The sequence below is a fragment of the Anomaloglossus baeobatrachus genome, unplaced genomic scaffold (assembly GCF_048569485.1).
Source record: "Anomaloglossus baeobatrachus isolate aAnoBae1 unplaced genomic scaffold, aAnoBae1.hap1 Scaffold_148, whole genome shotgun sequence".
Lineage (NCBI taxonomy): Eukaryota > Metazoa > Chordata > Amphibia > Anura > Aromobatidae > Anomaloglossus > Anomaloglossus baeobatrachus.
The window spans coordinates 416,996-440,803 of NW_027441918.1; the positions used below are offsets into that span (position 1 = coordinate 416,996).

The following is a 23,808-nucleotide window of genomic DNA, read 5'->3' on the forward strand; positions in this document are numbered from 1 at the left end:
CCCCTCCAAGAACATTGCCCCCCCTCCTCTAGACAGAGCCTTCAGAGAAAGCATTGCCCCCCTCCCTCCATCCGACAGAGCATTGCCCCCCTCCCTCCGACAGAGCATTGCCCCCCTCCATCCGACAGAGCATTGCACCCCCCTCCCACCGACAGAGCATTGCACCCTCCTCCCTCCCTCCGACAGAGCATTGCACCCCCCTCCCTCCATCCGACAGAGCATTGCACCCCCCTCCCTCCATCCGACAGAGCATTGCACCCCCCTCCCTCCATCCGACAGAGCATTGCACCCCCCTCCCTCCATCCGACAGAGCATTGCACCCCCCTCCCTCCATCCGACAGAGCATTGCACCCCCTTCCTCCATCCGACAGAGCATTGCACCTCCCTCCATCCGACAGAGCATTGCACCTGCTGCTGCACACTATTGCACCCAGAGACGGTGACCTACAATCCCTTTTTATTTCCCCTTGAGGCTCATATGTGATAATCTCCATCAGATATGACCTCCTGTTACATCACACCCAGGGCTGGAAACAGCAGAAGCAGAGAAGAGGGAAACATCCTGCTGCTTGTACCGCAACTGCGCACTGACTGCCGGGAACTACAGGCTCCTCCCACACAAGAGGCCGGTCACATGGGCGTGACGTCAGCAGAGGTCCCTCTGGCCACTGGGATCTAGACTCTACCGGATCCTGACCCTGAGGTGGGGAAGATTCAGCTTTTCCTCATTAGTTATAGAGCTGAGGTCACACTGGATTTTGGGGGAAGAAATAAAAGTGTCTCCTGTCACTACTGGGGGCTGCAGCTCGAGTATATATCACAGGGAAGGGGCTGAAGCTGCAGCACAGGGCTGTGGAGGCTTCCATAAGGAAGGGGGATATGGGGGGCTACACAGGGCAGGGGGCGATGCTGCATATTGGGGGGCTTACACTGGGCGATGCTGCATATTGGGGGCTTACACTGGGCGATGCTGCATATTGGGGGGCTTACACTGGGCGATGCTGCATATTGGGGGCTTACACTGGGCGATGCTGCATATTGGGGGCTTACACTGGGCGATGCTGCATATTGGGGGGAATTTACACTTGGCGATGCTACATATTGGGGGCTTACACTGGACGATGCTGCATATTGGGGGGCTTACACTGGGCGATGCTGCATATTGGGGGCTTACACTGGGCGATGCTGCATATTGGGGGGCTTACACTGGGCGATGCTGCATATTGGGGGCTTACACTGGGCGATGCTGCATATTGGGGGGCTAAAGGCTGCTTTACACCAGACAATATCGTGCGATAGATCGTCGGGGTCACGGTTTTTGTGACGCACATCCGGCATTGCTTGCGATGCCGGCCTGTGTGACACCTCCTAGCGACGCAGTATCGCTCACAAATCATGAGTCGTGTACTGGTCGCTAGGTTCCATAATATTGGTTCTGAAATCGGGCGCCGGTTGTTCATCGTTCCCGTGGCATCACACGTCGCTCTGTGTGACACCACGGGAGCGATGAACATCGCGTACCTGCCTCCCGCGTCAGCCGCCGGCTCTATGTGGAAGGAGGTGGGCGGGATGTTTACATCCTGCTCATCTCCGCCACTCCGCTTCTATTGGCCGGCGGCCGTGTGATGTTGCTGTGATGCCGAACGTCCCTCCCACTCCAGGAAGTGGACGTTCGCCGCCCACAGCGTGGCCGCACGAGAGGTAAGTATGTGTGATGGGGGTTACCGACTTTGTGCGCCACGGGCAGCGATTTGCCTGTGACGCAAAAAGGACGGGGGCGGGTCCGATCCTCATTTTTCTCTTCTGGAACTCTCTGATGTTGGCCTCCTTTTAGGTTGCTCAGTGGCGCACACGTAGAGCTGAATTTCTCCAGGATTTGTAGGTTGTCTTGGAGGCCTTTCTCAGTTGGTGTCAGGAGCAGGAGGTCATCTACATAGAGCAAGAATTTCACCTGAGTGTCCTGGAGTGTAAAGCCCCCGTGACACATAGCGAGATCGCTGAAACGTCACAGGTTTTGACAAGCAGCAGCGAGCGAGGTCGCTGAAGGTGACAAAACGATCAGGACCATTTTTTGCTCGCTGGTCTCCCGCTGTGCAGCATGCATTGGAGTGTTTGACGGCAGGAGACCAACGAGCGCCGGTTCTGAGTGTGCAGGTAGCTGTCGTTACACGGGTCGCTGATGGCTGGTCGCTGTGGAGATCTGCCTGATTGACAGCTCAACAGCGACCATGTAGTGACGTACCAGCGATTCCTGCCAGGTCAGATCGCTGGTGGGATCTCTGGTACGTCGCTATGTGTAACGGGACCCTAAGGCTATGTCCGCACTTTGCTTTTTACCTACTTTTTTGCTGCTTTTTCAACTGCAGCGTTTTAATGGCAAAATGGATGTGTTCTGCTTTTCAAGCAAAGTCTATGGGAATTTGGGTTTCTTGTGCGCACTATGCTGTTCAAACTGCAGCCTTTTTGTGGCAGAAATTTGGGCAAAAACTCTGCTTTGCAGCTCAAACCGCAAATGGCAAAAACAATTGACATGTTGCTTCTTTAAAAAGCAAAGTTTTTGCCCAAATTTCTGCCACAAAAAGGCAGCATTTTGAACAGCATAGTGCGGACAAGAAACCCAAATTCCCATAGACTTTGCTTGAAAAGCAGAACACATCCATTTTGCCATTAAAACGCTGCAGTTGAAAAAGCAGCAAAAAAGTAGGTAAAAAGCAAAGTGCGGACATAGCCTAAGACCTGGAGCTCTGGAACATTCCAGAGCAGTGTACTCTCATTGATGGAGATATTAAAGAGCGTAAAGGGGGCTTTACACGCTACGATATCGTTAATGTTTGGTCGTCGGGGTCAAGTTGTTAGTGACGCACATCCGGCGTCATTAACGATATCGCAGCGTGTGACACTGACCAGCGACCTTAAGCGACCTCAAAAATGGTGAAAATCGTTCACCATGGAGAGGTCGTCCCAAACTCAAAAATCGGTAAAGGTTGTTTATCCAAGTGGTTCATCGCTCATGCGGCAGCACACATCGCTATGTGACACCGCAGGAGCGAGGAACGTCTCCTTACCTGCCGCTGGCCACAATGAGGAAGGAAGGAGGTGGGCGGGATGTTACGTCCTGCTTATCTCCGCCCCTCCGCTTTGATTGGCCGGCCGCTTAGTGACGTTGCGGTGACGTCGCTGTGATGCCAAACGTCCCTCCCCCTTGAAGTCACAGCGACGACGCCGACCAGGTAAGTATGTGTGATGCTGCCGTAGCGATAATGTTCGCTACGGCAGTGATCACAAACAATCGCATGCACGACGGGGGCGGGTGCTTACACGCTCGCTATCGCTACAAATTACTAGCGATATCGCTACCGTGTAAAGCCCCCTTTAGACTTAAGCGGGCTTTACACGCTACGAGATCGCTACAGCAATCTCGTTGGGATCACTGATTTTGTGACGCACATCTGGCCACTGTAGCGATCTCGTGTGTGACTCCTAGGAGCAATTTTGGATCGTTGCAAAATCGTCCAAAATTGCTCCTCGTTGACATGGGGGACCTCTCCCAATTATCGCTGCTGTCACTTGGGCGAAGTTGATCCTCGTCCTTGCGGCAACACACATCGCTACGTGTGACGCCGCAGGAACGAGGAACCTCTCCTTACCTGCCACACGCCAGCAATGAGGAAGGAAGAAGGTGGGCGGGTTGTTCGTCCCGCTCATCTCCGCCCCTCTGCTTTGATTGGGCGTCCGCTTAGTGACATCGCTGTGACGCCGAGCGAACCGCCCCCTTAGAAAGGAGGCGGTTCGCCGGTCACAGCGACGTCGCCGAGCAGGTAATTACGTGTGACGCTGCCGTAGCGATAATGTTCGCTACGGCAGCGATTTTCACATATCGGCATAACGATAGGGGTGGATGCTATCACGTTCGCCATCGCTAGCATCGGCTAGCGATGTCGCAGCGTGTAAAGCTGTAGCCCTGTCTGACTCCTTGGCTCTGCTGGAAATAAGCCATTCTTCTACCGTTCACACTCACACTGCAGAGGTTCTCGGTTTAGGAGCTTTTGATGACATCGTAGGTCTTTCCTACTATTCCGCTCTCCAGATCAAGAACAAGCCCGGGTGCCACACTGAGTCAAAAGCCTTTTTAAAGTCCACAAAACAGGCGTATATCTTCACGTACTTTGTTTTGTGGATGTGGCTCCGAATGAGACTGTGCAGGGTGTAGATGTGATCCGTGGTGCGATGGTGTGGCAGGAACCCTGGTTGGCTCTTGCTGAGGACATTGTGCTCGGTGATGAAACTGAGGATCCTCTTGTTCAGGAGGCCGGTGAACAGTTTTCCCAGGTTCCTGCTGACACGTCTTCCTCTGTAGTTGGCAGGGTCACACCTGTCCCCGCTCTTGTGGATGGGTGTGATGGGCCCTCGCTTCCAGGTTCGAGGGAAGAAGCCGTCACTCAGCACAATATTAAACAGTTTAACCATTCCAGCTTGTATTTCCGGTGGGCTGTTTTTCAACATCTCTGGGGGGATTCCATCCGGACCCCTGGCTTTTTTACACCTTATGGAAGAGATTCTCTGCAATTTCCTCTAATGTAATTGGTATATCCATAGGGTTTTAGGAAATTTGACTTTCTCCTCCATCGCCTTTAGTTTTGATGTTCTGTTTTCCTGTTATTTGCTTAAGCGGGCTTTACACGCTGCGACATCGCTAATGCGGAGTCGTTGGGGTCACGGATTTTGTGACGCACATCCGGCCGCATTAGCGATGCCGTTGCGTGTGACACCGATAAGCGATTTTGCATCGTTGCAAAATCGTGCAAAATCGCTAATCGGCGACATGGGGGTCCATTCTCAATTATCGTTACTTCAGCAGTAACGAGGTTGTTCGTCGTTCCTGCGGCAGCACACATCGCTGCGTGTGACGCCGCAGGAGCGAGGAAACTCTCCCTACCTGCCTCCCGGCCGCTATGCGGAAGGAAGGAGGTGGGCGGGATGTTACGTCCCGCCCCTCCGCTGCGATTGGGCGGCGGTTCAGTGACGTTTCAGTGACGTCGCTGTGACGCCGCACGGACCGCCCCCTTAGAAAGGAGGCGGTTCGCCGGTCACAGCGACGTCGCCGGACAGGTAAGTATGTGTGACGGCTCTGGGCGATGTTGTGCGGCACGGGCAGCGATATGCACGTGTCGCGCAACAGATGGGGGCGGGTACCCACACTAGCGATATCGGGACCGATATCGCAGTGTGTAAAGTAGCCTTTAGTCCTTCTTTTGGGATGTCTTTGTAGAGGTCTCTAAAGTACTGGAGCGAGATATTTCGGATATGGATATTGTTATTCTTGCTCTTTGTGTCCATGTGACACCATAGTTCCCAGAAGGAGTTGTCTTGGAGTTGGCTAAGGCTGCTTTCACACTACGTTTTTTTAACATGCGTCATGAACATTTTTTTAACGCAAAAACTGATCCAGTACAAATGCGTTTTCATTTCAATGCATTTGCAATGGACTCGCGTCATCATGCGTTCACATGCGTTCACCTGCGTTTGCGTGCGTTATAGTAAGGATCCAGCGACTTGTAGTTTTTTAACATTTTTCAAAAACGCTACTTGTAGCGTTTTTGAGCTGCGTCCAAATACTGCAAATTGCTGGATCCTGACTATACTGCATGCAAACGCATGTGAATGCAGGCATGCTGATAGACAGGATCCTGCTTGCTCTACTGAGCATGCCCAGAAACCAGCCTCGCGTGATCAGTCTCTCTCTCCCCCTCCCTCTCTCTTCTCTCTCCCCCGCCTGAGAGCAGAGGACGCTCGTAACCAAGGTAAATATCGGGTAACCGCGGGCTTAGTTACCTGATGTTTACCTTGGTTACATGTGCAGGGAGCAGGCAGCCCTGCTCCTAGCAGCTGCAGATGCTCGTAACCAAGGTAAATATCGGGTATCCAAGCAAGTTACCCGATGTTTACCTTGGTTACGTGCCTCCGCAGCTGTCAGATGTCGGCTCCCAGTCTGTCACGTTCAGATACACTGACTCCCGATCACATGACTCCAATGCCCGCCCATAAACTTAAAGTGACAGGATCCTGCAAAATAACACATGTTTTTGCATGCGTTTTTCTTTGCACAAACCGGATCCGCTTTTGCAGCAAAAAAAGTTCATGCAGCATGCTAAAAAAACGCGTGAAAGCAGCCTAAGTTTGGTAGAGATGTAGCTCTGCTTCTTCCCCCTGAGGATGGTTTTGTACTGCCTTTGTATGGTGTCATAGGCTTCCCTCAGGCCCGGATGGTTGGGGTCTCTGTGTTTATTGTTTGAGGCTGTTCTCGGGGTCTTTCGTACGGCTTTACATTCTCTGTCAAACCAACCATTGATCTGCTCTTCTTTTGGTCTCTTGTAGTTGACTTGTGTAAGGTTGGACAATTTGGCCATGGTGTAGAATATTTTGTTGAGGTCTTTTGCAGCGTTAGGGTAAGTTCACAAGGTGCGTTTTTCGCAGCGTTTTTCGGGTGCGTTTTTGCCCAGAAAACTGCATGACTTTGCTTCCCCCAGCAAAGTCTATGAGTTTTCATTTTTGCTGTCTGCACACAGCGTTTTTTTTCAGCTGCGTTTTTTGTGGTGACCACAAAAACGCAGCATGTCAATTATTTTTGCGTTTTTTACCGCGTTTTTCATCCATTGAATGCAATGGGATGTTGAAAGACGCAATGAGAAACGCAAATTGTTATTATAGCTGCGTTTTGTTGCGTTTTGTTGCGTTTCTAAGACCAAAAATGCAGCTATAAACGCAGGAGGTGGGTAGTAAAGTGACATGTACAGGAAAAGGATTCCTTCTGTCAGTAAATACAGAAGCGTGAATCCTCCCGATACCGTCACCGCCGCTTCCACCTCCAGTCCTGTGCATGTATGCTGCCGTGCAGGGCCATGTCTGGGCGGGAGGTGGAGGCAGCTGCGAAATCAAAAGTGAACAGTAGAAAAAAAAATGTCATACTCACCTGTCTGCAGACTCGCGGTGCGATGCCCGCTCCCAGCTCCTCTCACGGTACCGCCACTCCGGCTGTGTGCAGTCTCCCCGGGTGCGTATGCCTGCAGGACCTGGTGATGGATCACCTGATGCAGTCACCTGACGCGTCAGCTGATCGTAAGTATCGTGGTGACGCGGGCGCCCGGCCGGTTTAACCTATCAGCGGATGCCGTCAGGAGACATCATCCCTGATTACCGGCAGCTCCTGCAGCGATCGGACGGTATCAGACTCTCTCCAGGAGCTGCCGGTAATCAGCACATAAGTGAGTTTTGGGGTTTTTTTGCACTGATGCATCTGCTGATTGTATAAACGGCTTTTATGCAATCAGCTGATGTGTCATGTGATTATGGCACTTGAACCTGACACATCATCTGATCGCTTTACCTTCCAGCAAACCGATCAGATGATATTGGATCCGGATTGGACGGCGTGGGACCCTTGACCCAGGATTACTGCGGAGGGGGGCTCTTTATTTCAATAAAGATGGAGTCACTAATTGTGTTGTGTTTTATTTCTAATAAAAATATTTTCTGTGTGTTGTGTTTTTTTTTATCTTTACTAGAAATTCATGGTGGCCATGTCTAATATTGGCGTGACACCATGAATTTCGAGCTTAGGGCCAGCTCAGAATATAAAGCTAGCCCTAACCCCATTATTACCCAGCGAGCCACCGTCACCAGGGCAGCTGGAAGAGTTGGATACAGCGCCAGAAGATGGCGCTTCTATGAAAGCGCCATTTTCTGGGGCGGCTGAGGACTGCAATTCGTAGTGGGGGTGCCTAGAAAGCATGGGCACCCTGCACTGTGGATTCCAATCCCCAGCTGCCTAGTTGTACCCGGCTGGACACAAAAATTAGGCGATGCTCACGTCATTTTTTTTTTTAATTATTTCATGAAATAATTAAAAAAAAAAAAAAAAAAAGGGCTTCCCTATATTTTTGGTTCCCAGCCGGGTACAAATAGGCAGCTGGGGGTTGGGGGCAGCCCGTACCTGCCTGCTGTACCCGGCTAGCATACAAAAATATGGCGAAGCCCACATCATTTTTTTGTTTGGGGGGGCAAAGAAATCCTGCATACAGTCCTGGAAGGAGGATGCTGAGCCTTGTAGTTCGACAGCTGCTGTCTGCTCTCCTGCATACACTATTGGATGCAGCTTGCTGAGCCTTGTAGTTCTGCAGCTGCTGTCTGCTCTCCTGCATCCACTAGTGGATGGAGCATGCTGAGCCTTGTAGTTCTGCAGCTGCTGTCTGCTCTCCTGCATCCACTAGTGGATGGAGCATGCTGAGCCTTGTAGTTCTGCACCTGCTGTCTGCTCTCCTGCATACACTAGTGGATGGAGCATGCTGAGCCTTGTAGTTCTGCAGCTGTCTGCTCTCCTGCATACACTAGTGGAGAATGAAGAACATATGGAAGAAGGAAATGACATCAGACTTTTTTTTTCTTTCCCCAACAATCTTTAATGGCAATGTTCACTGATAAAAAAACGCAGCCAAAAAAGCACCAAAATGCGGTAAAAACGCATGCGTTTTTTCATGCATTTTTAAAGACGCTGCGTTTCTGTGCGTTTTTAGCGCTAAACAACGCGCAAAAATGCAGCGTCAAAAAAACGCAGTGTGTGCACATAGCCTTACTCGCTCCTTCTGGGTTAGACTTGTAGCTGTAGAAGTTATGGAGCATCTCTTGGATTTCGGGCCTGTTGGGAGCCTCTTTATATTTTATTGCTGACTGTGGTTTTCTGCCAGGTCACTCGGGTCAATGAGGTTACCTGCAATCACCGGTGGAGGATTGTGGGAGCTGTAACCTGAGTGATGTCATCACAGCTCAGTCATTATCTGCCTGAGGCTGGAGTCACACTTGCGTATGAAAAATCGGTCCGATTCTCATGCCGGAGATTAGGACAATTTTTTTTTGTCACTTGTCATCCTTGTGCTGTCCCTGTACAATCTGTTTTTTTTTTCTCAGCAGCTTTTAGTCATTTACAGGACCATTTATAGTGTTTTCTGCTACATGATAGAATTGTACCCATAAAAACGGATGTCACTAGGATGGTCCGTGTGACATACGTTTTTTTGTCGCACCCATAGACTTGCATTGGCGAGTCTCGCGCGAGATATCTGTGCAATTGCAGCATTTTGATATCTTTTTATTTTATTTATTTTTTTCCTCAGTCCGATTGGAGCTGAGAAAAAAACACAGATCATTGATTAACTTTGGTTTGAGGCCAATGCGAGATTTTCTCACATTGCACTCATGCGAGTCATACGCAAGTGTGACTCGAGCCTGAAGCCATGTTCTATGGCCACACACTGTGATTTCAGATGGAGCAGAGATGCAATCTTCTTGGAACCTTGTGTGGATTATGTCGGTCCTGGGTGTTTTGGGGGTTAATAAAGGGGAGCTTTTTTGTTTTTTATTTCAGATAAAGAATTTTTTTGGTGTTTGTGTTTATTTATTTTCACCTACATATTATTAATGAGGGGTCTCATAAACACCTCCCCATTACTAATCCAGGCTTAGTGGCAGCTCTGGGCTGCCATTAACCCCTTATTACCTAGATTGTCACCACAACAGGGCAATCGGGATGAGATGGGAAAAGTGCCAGGACTCGCGCATCTAATGGATGCAGCAATTTTAGGTGGCTACAGGCTATACTTAGGCCGAGGGGGCCCAATAACCATGAGTCTCCCTAGCCTGAGAATACCTGCTGTGAGCTTTATCATGGCCGGGTATCAAAACGGGGGGGTGAGGGGGTACACTCAAATATTTTAAAAGTATATAATAAAAAAGCTTCATGCATTTCTTCTTATTTTTTGATAAACAGCCAAGGTAAGGGTACGGCTGGGGGCTGCAGCCTGTAGCTGTATACTTTATCTGTACTTGGTTTCATAATACAATGAATAATAATTCATTGCTACACCAATGTTTTTTATTTATTTTTATTTTTTTTTTACATCACTAGAGACGCACACACAGCGCCTCTGGTTGCAGTCAGACACACTGGTACACAGGCTGGGGGTGCGTCTGACTGCAACCAATCAGAAATAGAGAAAACTGTGGGGAAAAAAAAGCGCAATAGGGTCTTACCCCGATAGGAAAGGGGTTAAAAATTAAAATCAAACTCACCTATAGAAGTTGCGCCAGTCACAACCCTTATATAAGCATGTACACTCCAGGTCAAAGGCTCCAGTCCCAGGATTGGCAGATAACAGAGAATATAAATATACAATACCAAAAGACACGGCCGATCCCATGCCATATTTATAATATGGATACAGCCATATACAGAATATTTTGTAAACAAAGAAGGAAAAATCTGTACAACGACTGAATTGCAAAAGACTTAAATTTTTATTAATACAAAAGCATGATAGCAAATAGACAATGTATAAAAAAGTAGAGACAGGTGGTATATGCCAGCAGGTGGCGCCCTCACCACATACAAGGCGTATAGGAGCACATAGTAAATGAATTCATGAGTGCACAGCCAGGGCCTACTCATGAAGCAAGCAGCCCAAGGCTGGACTGGTTATAGACAAACAAACAGTGCTCCTGTGCAGTTAATCCAGGATATAGTAAAATCAATGATACAAGGTAAACAAGTACATAACCCTGAATCGATTGCAGTAAATGAATAAGACGTACCTATGAGTGTAGTGAGAGCCCAAAACCCCGACCTATAGGTTTCGGTGTCAATCCGATTGCAGTAAATGAATAAGACGTACCTATGAGTGTAGTGAGAGCCCAAAACCCCGACCTATAGGTTTCGGTGTCAATCCGATTGCAGTAAATGAATAAGACGTACCTATAAGTGTAGTGAGAGCCCAAAACCCCGACCTATAGGTTTCGGTGTCAATCCGATTGCAGTAAATGAATAAGACGTACCTATGAGTGTAGTGAGAGCCCAAAACCCCGACCTATAGGTTTCGGTGTCAATCCTTCTTCCGGAAGAAGGATTGACACCGAAACCTATAGGTCGGGGTTTTGGGCTCTCACTACACTCATAGGTACGTCTTATTCATTCACTGCAATCGATTCAGGGTTATGTACTTGTTTACTTTGTATCATTGATTTTACTATATCCTGGATTAACTGCACAGGAGCACTGTTTGTTTGTCTATAACCAGTCCAGCCTTGGGCTACCTGCTTCATGAGTAGGCCCTGGCTGTGCACTCATGAATTCATTTACTATGTGCTCCTATACGCCTTGTATGTGGTGAGGGCGCCACCTGCTGGCATATACCACCTGTCTCTACTTTTTTATACATTGTCTATTTGCTATCATGCTTTTGTATTAATAAAAATTTAAGTCTTTTGCAATTCAGTCGTTGTACAGATTTTTCCTTCTTTGTTTAGATAACAGAGAATAGTAGAAAACGGGTTTTCAACACTGCGCCAATGACAAGATCGGTTTGTTTCTTTATTTTCATGCACAGGTCAACGCGTTTCAGGAGTCTCAGCTCCCTTCATCAGGACAACAGGTAAAAAAACAATCGGAGACGTGGGGACTGGCAGTGGGCGGAGAAGCAGTGAATGTGTATGAGGTTAATGAGGTTATTGCCGCTCAGAAACTCTAAGTATAATGTGTTTGCTCCAAGCCCACTATCCCTTCTACCACCATTTTAAAGCACAGGACTCTGGTCCCCATAGACTTATATGGGGACCGCCATCCGGCCAGATATCCGGGATCAATTCCGGGGCTGAATCTGTTTTTTTTTTATGTTAAACCCATATGGACCTGCCTCCCGGGTATCTGAGAGTCCGCTCATCACTATCTATTATTTATCTATTCTCTATCTAAATTCTCTATCTAAATCTGTCTATGTCTATGGGGGGGCATGGTGGCTCAGTGGTTAGCACTGTAGTCTTGCAATGCTGGGGTCCTGGGTTCATATCCCACCAAGGACAACAACTACAAGGAGTTTGTATGTTCTCCTCGTCTTTGTGTGGGTTTTTTTTCCAGATACTCCGGTTTCGTCCCACACTACAAAGACATACTGATAGGGACTCAATTGTGAGTCCCAATGGGGACAGTGTTGCCAATGTATGAAAAGTGCTTTGGAATTAATAGTGCCATATCAATGAATAAATATACAGTACAGACCAAAATTTTGGACATACCTCATTCAAAGAGTTTTCTTTATTTTAAGGACTCTGAAAATTGTAGATTCACATTGAAGGCATCAAAACTATGACTTAAAACATGTGGAATGAAATACTTAAAAGTGTGAAACAACTGAAAATATGTCTTATGATCTAGGTTCTTCAAAGTAGCTGCCTTTTTGCTTTGATTACTGCTTTGCACACTCTTGGCATTCTCTTGATGAGCTTCAAGAGGTAGTCACCAGAAATGGTTTTCCAACAGTCTTGAAGGAGTTCCCAGAGATACTTAGCACTTGTTGGCCCTTTTGCCTTCACTCTGCGGTCCAGCTCACCCCAAATTATCTCGATTGGGTTCAGGTCTGGTGACTGTGGAGGCCAGGTCATCTGGCGTAGCACCCCATCACTCTCCTTCTTAGTCAAATAGCCCTTACACAGCCTGGAGGTGTGTTTGGGGTCATTGTCCTGTTGAAAAATAAATGATGGTCCAACTAAATTCAAACCGGATGGAAAAGCACGCCGCTGCAAGATGCTGTGGTAGCCATGCTGGTTCAGTATGCCTTCAATTTTGAATAAATCCCCAACAGTGTCAGCAGCAAAGCCCCCCCACACCATCACGCCTCCTCCTCCATGCTTCACGGTGGGAACCAGCCATTAGAGTCCATCCGTTCACCTTTTCTACAAAGACACGGTGGTTGGATCCAAAGATCTCAAATTTGGACTCATCAGATCAAAGCACATATTTCCACTGGTGTAATGTCCATTCCTTGTGTTCTTTAGCCCAAACAAGTCTCTTCTGCTTGTTGCCTGTCCTTAGCAGTGGTTTCCTAGCAGCTATTTTACCATGAAGGCTGCTGCACAAAGCCTCCTCTTAACAGTTGTTCTAGAGATGAGGTGTGTCCAAACTTTTGGTCTGTACTGTATATTATATTATCTTTTATATATCCATCTTTTTACTATCTATAATCTATGTATCTGTATTATCTATCACATATCCATCATCGATCTGTCTATCTCTATTAACTATTATCTAATTATCTGTCTATTTTCTATCCAAATCTATCACTATTAACTCTCCATCTAATTTATCTATCAGACAGCTGGTATAAATCCGTGAGGAGGACGAGGCCGAAGATCAGCGCAGAACACAGGAGAAAGGGTCAGTGCAGTGATCTATCTATTATCCGTCTGTATTATCTATCACATATCTATCTATTATCTATTTATCACTATTATCTGTCTATCTATATATCTATCTATTATATATCTGTCTATTGACTTCCACTATACTCAGTAAACAAGTCGATCCCGTCCGAGCATCAAAATGCTTGTACCGAGCACCGGAGCATGGTCGCACTCGCCAGAGTCTATGAAGCGGTGTGTGCACATACGAGGTCTACACTGATGGACAAATAATCACAATACAGAGCCCAGTGTATTATATCAGCGAGCAGAGGATCTCAGGACTAGAGATGAGCGAACCCGATGTTCAGTGTTCGTTTTTTTTCGAGCCAAATGCCGACTTTCAAAAAAAAAAAAAAGAGTTCGGATGCTTTATGTAAGCTGAGCAATGGCGCCAGCATCGCTGTGCTCAGGTACGCTCGGTGCTCAGCCCGGTGCGAGCCTCTTGCAGTGTTTAATCTGCTCACACTGGGGGTAAAACCCCGCCCACCCAAGTATTCTGCTTATGGCTGGCTGTATGTGGGCGGAGACTAGAACTGCCAATCAGTGACTTCCATTGTGGTTCGGGTCAATATCCAACTAGAGGAGGTACGACTGCTGCCGCCGAACCGAACTTTCACAGGTTCCCTCATCTCTACTCAACACCCCAAACTGGGAGAAAAGAAAGTGAATAAGATCAAAAAAGGTTTATATAAATCAAAAAAATGTTTCATACAAAAAAATCCAAAGAAAACATAAAAAATTATACATTTGAAACAGCTTTTTGATGTTTTTGCAGCCGACCAGTGTGGTGTAACATAAAAAAAATAAAGCAGAAATCCTGGGGGGGGAGAGACTATGGGGGTGCATTATACAATATGGAGGACTATGGGGGTGCATAATAATATATGGATGACTATACGGTGTGCATTATTTTATATTGAGGCCTATGGACTGTTCATTATACGATATGGAGGATTATGGCGGGTGCATTACACGATATGGAGGACTATGGCGGTTGCATTATATTATATGGAAGACTATAGGGATGCATTATAATATATGGAAAGTGCATTATAATATATGGAGGACTATGAGGGCTGAAGTATACTATATTTAGGACTATGGGGTGTATTAAAATATATGAAGGAATATGGGTATGTATTATATGTGGAGGACTATGGGGTGCATTATAATATATAGTAATATATGGAAGGCAATGTTAATCACATTATACTAAATGGAGAGCTAATGGGTGTGCATTATATATAGAGGAATATGGGGGGTGCATTCATGGCCGGCTTTAGGCTATGTGCACACGTTGTGTTCTCTGCGGTGCAGAAAAGAACGCACCCTCTGGCAGACTGGACACTGCGTTTATAAAATAAAATGCATCCACAACGCATGCATTTTGGATTCTTTTTCCATGCGTTTTGCATGCAATTGCGTTCCAAATGTAAGAAAGTGAAATCATTGCTATAAATAAGTGTTCATAAATAGAATGTTAATGTGTTCAAATATAAAAAAGAATAATGCTATTACTACTAGAGAGTGCACAAAAATGGATTGCGTTCCACGTACGTACCTATACAGTGTCACTTCCCCATATGTGGAACGCATTTACGTTCCACGTGGTACTTTACACTGTGCACCTATTTTTGGTTTTACTTCCGTTTTTACGGAACATTTTTGTATGAACTGGGAAAATATTCCCCGCTGCTACACGAATGCGCAATAGTTCAGTCCGGTTTCCGGTTTACTTGCGCTTATATTTATTATGTCATTTCCACCGAGCAGAACTAGTATACTCGCGGGGAAGATTTTCCCCGTTGCACTGCACTTTTTTCTTTATTTCCTGTTTCTGAACGCTGAAGGATTTTAACTCCGTAACCATACTTTCACCTGTGGTGAGTTTATTATTTATGCAAATATTTGCTGCATTTTTTGAATTCTCCAATGCTAGGACCTCTGCATTTATCTTATGCACACTTATTGGTTAATGTTTTATTAGTACCATTTTTTTGGTTAATGAACAGTCATATAAAGTCTATAATATCTTTTGCACTTAAAATAAAATAATGTTATTATCCATACTTCTTATCATTTGCATATATATCCAATTTTATATTGAGCATAGGAACAGCTCTAACAATCAGCATGACCATATTTTAAAAACAAAATAGAAAAAAGAATGAAAAAGAAAGAAAAAAAAGAAGAACAACAGCAACAGGCACATTGCATTATTATATCTCAATATACCATTGGACAGTGTTTCACATCCCTACATCTAACGGGAACCACAATTACCCGTGTAATCTCCCCTAAGCCTCCGTAAGTGTATCTGGAGAAGAATTCCACAGACCCCAAATTTTGTTAAATTTTCCCGGACACCCCCTATTATAATATACCACCCGCTCATAGACTATAGTTATATTGACTAGTTTAACCCAGGACCGCACAGTTGGATCCGAATCTCCCATCCACCTCAGAGCTATCAATTTCCTAGCCAAAAATAATGCCTCTCTGAGAAATATTGTCATGTAATGATCCCAGGACTCTTCCTCCACCACCCCAAACAGGCATATCAAAGGGTCACACAAAACAGGAATTGACACAATCGATGATAGCAGAGATGTCACTCCCCGCCAGTACGAAGATATATTAGGACCGCTCCAGATCATATGTATGAAATTTGCCCCTGAGAGATGACACCTCGGGCACTCCGATGTACGAGAACGGCCCATGCTAAATAAACGGGTAGGAGTGAGGTATGCCTGGTGGACAATGTAGCATTGAATCAACTTATTATTAACCGAAGGGGATACCACAGTCGGAGATTCCAATATCTCTTCCCATTCCTCTCCCTGTAGAGAGGGAATTAGAGATGTCCATCTATCCTGGACTGGCAAGGGGTCCGACTCCACCCCCACTGACAACAAGTAAGTATATATAGCTGAGATTAGGCCTCGAGGTCCTTGTGATTTTAGAATACCTATCATAGGAAGTGATATCAATTTACTCGCTCCAATTTTCTGCATGTGGGATTGAATCGCTGTACGAATCTGCAGGTATCTAAAGAATTGTGATCTTGGGACATTATATTCAGTTTGGACCTGTTCAAAGGACTTGAAGGTTGTGGTTCCCGGAGCAAAAAGATCACCTAGTGCATTGACGTTGTGAGTGGCCCAGAATTGCGCCGAGGGGTGATCTCTCAGAGTATGGAAGTGGCTATTCCCCCATAATAGGAGTTCCGCCACCAATCCTTCGAAATGTACCACCCTCTTGGCTTGTCGCCAGACTAATCTTGCCAACCTGAGGAGGGGTAATTGTCATGATGTTCTCAGTCCATCTGCTTCCAGAAAACCCACTAAACAATCAGTCCCAGCCGCGTGTGCCAAGTGACTCTCAGAGTTTGGCAGCTGACATCCAGGCATCCAGGTCTCCAGTGCCTTAAGCTGTCCCGCCAGGTAGTATAGGAAGAACTCTGGCAAAGCCATCCCTCCCAGTCTTTTGGATCTCTGTAAAATGGATAACCGAAGTTTGGGTCTGGATTTCCCCCATATGAAAGAGGTAGTAAGCGAGTTCAGCATTGAGAAGAAGGATTTGGGCATTGATACTGCACTATGTTGTAGTGTATAGCTGAGCTTTGGAAGTAATATCATTTTGATTAAGTTTATTCTGCCAACCACTGACAGGGGTATCTTGCTCCACAAGTTATATTTAAGTTTAACGTGATCCAGGAGTGGTGTTATACTCGTCTGAAGGTCTAGTGTATGGTCTTTTTGTATGTGTATTCCCAGATATTTAGAGCTAGTTACCACTTGCAACGGTGACCTACCCTCCATTGAAGTTCCAGACCCATGCATTAATGGCATCAAAGCCGACTTGTCCCAGTTGATACGTAGTCCGAAAAACTCCCCAAATTAATCTATAGTGTCTATAACCACCGGTAAAGTTTCTTGCACTCGATCTAAGACAACCATGTCATCCGCATACAATCCTATTTGATCTGTGTGGCCGGCTATAGTGATTCCAGTGATCTGTGGATGAGAACGGATTCTAATTGCCAAAGCTTCAATAACAAGTGCAAACAATGCTGGGGATAGTGGGCACCCCTGTCTTGTGCCCTGTCTCAATGAGAAGGGTGTAGACATAGCCAGGGTACTAGTCAATGGTGCTATCGGGGACCTATACAACATATGAATCCAGTTACTAAATTTAGGCCCAAAGGCGAATCTTTGGAGGCAGGCAAACAAAAATGGCCATTCTACCGAGTCAAATGCCTTGGCCGCGTCCAGCGAGGCCAAGGCCCACTCGTTTTCCTGGACCAGCGTACTATATTGCACTATGGATTGGACCCGTCTTATATTTATAGAGGTGTTTTTCCCAGGCATAAATCCGGTTTGATCCGGGTTAACTATACTCAATATGACTGAATTGAGCCTGGACGCCAATATTTTGGTAAAGATCTTGTAATCCACGTTGACTAAAGATATAGGGTGGTATGAGCCGCAGTCTAGTGGGTCTTTGCCTTCCTTTCTCAGCACAACTATATGTGCTTCGTATAAGGAGACAGGTAGAGAGTCACCTGCTGAAAAATTTGAGAAAGCATCTAAAAGAATCGGGGCCAATACATCGCAATATTTACTATAGAATTCTATGGGGAGGCCATCTGGACCCGGAGATTTCCCCCTAGCCATATCCGAGATGGCTGTAATCACTTCCTCCAATGTGATGTCCGCCTCCAGAGACTCCCGTTGCGATCTGCTCAAAGTGGGAAACTCCAAATCCGACAAGTATGCCACGCAACTTTGAACTCCATGAAGATTTCTAGAAGTATATAGGGCTTTATAATATTCACAAAAGCACTCTAAGATATCTTCAGGGGATGTAGCTATTGAGCCGTCCGCCCTCCGTATGCCCAGTATTGTATTTGAGGTGTTATGTTGCCTAATCATATATATCAGTAATTTACTATATTAATTTCCGACCTCAAAATATGATTGTTGGGTAAAGAACAGTTTGCGTTTGGACTTGGTCTCAGAGTGTTCCATATATAACCTATATGAATGCATCCAGGCCACCCTATTTCCATCGGTAGGGGGCCGATATATATACTGCCTCCAGGTCCCCAAGTCTCCCCTCTACTATGTCATCCTTAGTTCTAGTCACTCTTTTAAGATATGTTATGGTTGAAGACAGACACCCTCGAAGGTAGGCCTTGAGAGTATCCCACACCAAGTTAGCATTCCAGGGCATAGGGTGAGCTTCTAGGAAATCTTCTATTTGGGTCAGAGTCCTATCGCTTTGATCAATTAGTTTCAGCCAAAAGGGGTTTAAACTCCAAAAGGGTTTGCTAGCATTTTGGTTAATCTTAAGCGTAAGGATCACTGGGCTGTGATCTGATATACCCCTGACCCCGTGTACCACATTATCCACCCAGGTCGCGATATTGCTCGACCCAAAAATATAATCCAACCGGGACAGTGTGCGTCTAGTAGAAGAGTGCCATGTGTATTCTCGGGTATTAGGGTGCCGGAATCGCCAAAGGTCAATCCACACAACTCCCTCCGCGCATTGCTGCAGATCAGTCAAGTTTGAGGTCGAGTGTTGTCCCCCCCCCATCCATGTAAAACCTGTCCTGCTCCTCATTCATCACAAGATTAAAATCCCCCATACATAGCACATACGCATCTGGATAATTGAGGGCAAAGCTCAGTGCCTGCTTAAGAATGGAGACGCAAGCCGGTGGGGGGTTGTAAATGCATAATAGCACATAATCTCTAGAGCAGGGGTCTCAAACTCGTCAGAGTAAGTGGGCCGCACATAAAAAAAATTTAGGGCAGAGGGCCGCATTCCTTTCAAATTTAATACAATACAATATAATTGTTAATCAATTATTTCAACTATTATAACAATGCTACATTAGTATGCGCTGAGAATCAAAAGTACCGTGAAGCGAAATGTCATTTTTTTATATTATTTATTTGTCAAAGAGAGTGGGCATCTGTGATTGGCATCAGCATCAATATTTATAAGCAGATTCCAGGTTATTCCAACAGCCAAGCACAGACACTCATTCTCTGTCACAGCATCTGTGATTGGCTGTTGGGTCTGTCACACATAGTAGTGTAAAACGAAATACATTAAAAAAATGATATAGCTCTCCGCAGTATTGTTGATTCTCAGCGCAGATAAAGCGGACAGCTACGGGCTGCCACCCCCAGCTGCCTGGCTTTAGCTTTGCTGGCAATCAAAATACAGGGAAGCCCAATTGTTTTTTAATTAAATAATGAAAAAAAAATATGTGGGCTTCCGACATATTTTGATCACCAGCCAGGTAAAACCAGACAGCTGAGGGCTGGGATTCTCAGCGTGGTAAGGCCCAAGCATTTTGGGGCCCCCACGCTGAAAATCGCAGCCCACAACCGCCCCTGGAAATGGCGCATTCATCACAGCGCCGTTTCCAGGTGCTTTACCTGGCTCTTCCAGCGTCCCTGGTGGCAGTGGCACGCTTGGTAATTATGGGGTTAATACCAGCTTTGTATTCTCAGCTGGTAGAAAACCCGAAATTCATGGCGTTATGTCAACTTAGATGTGACCACCATGAATTTCTAGTAAACAGTAAAAAAACACAACACAGAGAAAAATATTTTTATTAGAAATTAAACAAAAAACACATTTAGGGACTCCATCTTTTTTAGAAAAAAAAAGCTTCCCTCTGGCGTAGTCCAAAGTCAATGTCAGCTCAGCTTCATCGCTCTGAACAGATGAGCGTCTGTCCAGACCGACAAGAAGGCTGAGACCGAAAGTAACATTTTCCGTTCTTCCAGTCACTATCATCATCAAAATCATTTTTATCATCATCATACACACACAGTCACCATCATCATCATACAAACACACACGTCAATCATCATCATCATTATACACACACACACACACACACACAGCCAACATCATCATCATACACAGCCATCGTCATCATCATCATCGTCACTCACACACAGCCACCACCACGATCATCATCAGTCACACACAGCCACCACCACAATCATCATCAGTCACACACAGCCACCACCACCATCATCATCAGTCACACACAGCCACCACCGCCATCATCAGTCGCACACAGTCACCACCACCATCAGTCACCCACAGCCACTACCGCCATCATCATCATCAGTCGCACACAGCCACCACCACCATCATCATCAGTCACACACAGCTACCACCGCCATCATCTTCATCAGTCACACACACATCAATCATCATCATCATTATACACACACACACACACACAGCCAACGTCATCATCATCATCGTCACTCACAAACAGCCACCACCACGATCATCATCAGTCACACACAGCCACCACCACGATCATCATCAGTCACACACACCCACCACCGCCATCATCAGTCGCACACAGTCACCACTACCACCATCATCAGTCACACACAGCCACCACCGACATCATCATGATCAGTCGCACACCGCCACCATCACCATCATCAGTCACACACAGCCACCACCGCTATCATCATCATCAACACACAGCCATCATCATCCACACACACACAGCCATCATCATCATCCACACACACATACAGCCATCATCATCATCACAATCAACACACACAGCCATCATCATCATCAAAACACAGCCAATATCATCATCCACACACACACACAGACATCATCATCACCATCAACACACACAGCCATCATCATAAACACACAGCCATCATCATCATCCACACACACACACAGCCATCAGCATCCACACACACAGCCATCATCATCCACACACGCATACACAATTATCATCATCCACACACACATACAGCCATCATCATCACCATCTACACACACAGCCATCATCATCAACACACAGCCATCATCATCATCCACACACACACACAGCCATCATCCACACACACACACACACACACTCAGCCATCATCATCATCCACACACACACAGCCATCATCATACACACACACACTCATCATCATCAGACACACACACACACACACACACTCTCTCACACTCACACACACTCACACACACACACACTCATCATCATCAGACACACGCACACACACCACACAAACACAGACACCACGAACGTTCTAACGTGCCCTATGCTCTTGTTCCTTCCGCTGCACCCGCCGGCAAAGCAGCTGACGTCAGCGGTGCTCGGGTCGCGCTGCTGAGCTCGAGTTGAACGACGCCGTCGATTGGTTTGCCCTGACATCTGATTGAACTCCGCCTTTGATTGCTTCTCCCTGGCGGCGTTTCCAATGCGGAAGTGCGGCCGGCTGCGGCTGCAATGTGAAAGTGCGGCTGGTGACCGCTAAATGACTGGAGGCAGTGGAGGGCAAATATCAAGTGTTCTGCAATGTCTGCGGGCCGCATAAGTCAGACTGGCAGGCCGCATGCGGCCCGGGGGCTGCGTGTTTGAGACCCTTGCTCTAGAGTCTATAGACGCATATATAAACACAAATCGCCCCTCCGGGTCACGCCTTAGCACCCTCAGCTCCCAACGTATTGTTTATGAACCAATAGAGAGACACCTCTAGAGTAGCTGGTGTGCAACGCATGTGTCGACCATTGTACCATGGTTTGTTTACTAGTCTGGCTGTGTCCCGTGTGAGGTGAGTCTCTACCAGTACCACCAGTTGAGCCCTGATTTGCTTAATTTGGGAAAATATCTTAATACGTTTTTTGGACGACTTAAGGCCTCTGACATTCCAGGTCATAAATATCAGCTCTGACCCCATATCTTATAGATCTTTTTATAGAACCAGGGTCCCAGGTGTAAGACGCTTTCTGCCGTGCAATTAAGTGTGGTTAACCCTCCAACAGTAATAAGCCTGTCCCTGCAAAGAAATAAAGTTAATTCATTTTCAGCTGTAAAAATAAAGAACCAATATCGAACTTCAGGACCTTTTCAAAGAGTCCTGTAAAACATTTCAAACTTCAATGGGGATACCACCACTGAATACAGTGTCCTGGTATAGGTGGTATAAGGGTGAAAAAGATAGGGCTCCCATTTCACAAGAACTAATTCCTCCATCACTCGAGGCATGGAAAAGTCCCATCTGTCTCCAAAGGGGGCGTCAAGCAACTGTGGGAGAAGGAGGCTCAGAAAATGTCACCTAGTAAAGCAACCTCATTGCTTCTGCCCCTTAGGTCTTGGGTGTAACTGTAGCCAGTCCTCAGCCTCAGCAGGTGTAGTAAAAAACAGAGACGATCCTTCATGCACTATGCGGAGCCGGGCAGGGTACAGCATAGAGTATATGATGTTCCGCTCCCTTAATTTCTTCTTCACATCCATAAAGTGGGCCCTCTGTTTCTGGAGGTCCACCGAAAAGTTCGGAAAGATCGAGAGCGTAGCGTTGTTGAACTTGAGTGGGCTCTTCTGTCGGGCTAGACGGAGAGCTGTGTCTCTATCTCTGCAGTTGAGCATCCTTGCTAAAAAGGGATGTGGTGGTGCGCCTGGAATAGGAGGCCTCGTTGGAACTCTGTGCGCCCTCTCCACCACAAATGTCGAGGAGAACTCGTCTCCGAGATTAGATTTCAGCCACTCCTCCAGGAACCGTTCCAGATGCTGACCTTCCGAGTGCTCTGGCAATCCTATGATCCTTATATTGTTTCGAGGCATGCGGTTCTCTAGATCATCTGCTTTCTGGCGCCATGCATTTGCCGATCCGGCCATTGTGATCATTTTTGTCTTTAGTGGTGCAATTTGTTCCTTCAGTTCAGACACTCGCGTCTCGACTTCTGCTGTTCGGGCCCTCGGGGATTGCATGTCCTGACACAGGAGGCCCACCTCTGAGTGTAACTCCTCAATCTTCCCTGTGAGGGAGCTGTTGCTTGTAGAAATTGCTTGTAGAAGCTGTTCATATACCTGTCTCAGGGTTAAATCATCTTGATCCTTTGACCCGTCATCCAATAGTGCCTGACCTTTTGGGGTGGCATTTCTCTTGGCTTTAGGGGCATCTGCCTGACCACCCCTTGCAAACTCCTTAAGTTTATCAATAGCTCCACTTTGTTTAGGGGGACTCATATTGATACACTGGGGATTTGCCGATTCTGCACCCCTCTCTTATCGTGCCCCTGTGTGTCTGAATCCGTGCCTTTATAATGTATATTTAGTAATATGTCCGTCTCCACTCACTCACCGCGTCCAGAGAGCCGGAAAACAGCCACTTATATAGTGGATAATAATAATAATGAAGGGAGTCCCAGGGCAGCACAGCACTCAGGGTGTATTTATCAGGATGATGCAGGCCTGCGCAGCATGGGGACTTCAATATGTGCCTCTCATTTGTTTTCATGTGTCAGGGAGAATCTGCAGGACCTGTTTTTCAAGGCACACACTCCAGACCCTCCAGCACTCTATGGGTTAAAGTCTCCTGCAACGCTGCGAGCCCTTAATGTGCTGTTCACTGACTGCCAGTTACACAGCTAAGTGAGTAATAGCTCCCTGTGCTCACTGCTCCGGGTCTTCACCTCTGGGTATAAATCTGTCACTCCTCACTG

General features: G+C 46.6%; 1 protein-coding gene across 1 annotated transcript in view; it reads left to right on the forward strand.

The window, feature by feature from the left end:
• Positions 1-649: 649 nt before the first annotated feature.
• The window catches only part of LOC142260635 (uncharacterized), a 38,280-nt gene continuing 15,121 nt past the window's right edge, over positions 650-23,808 (forward strand). The window contains exon 1 of the mRNA XM_075332027.1: positions 650-703. The gene's annotated coding sequence lies outside the window, so the exon portion shown is untranslated. The remainder of the gene's footprint in view (positions 704-23,808) is intronic.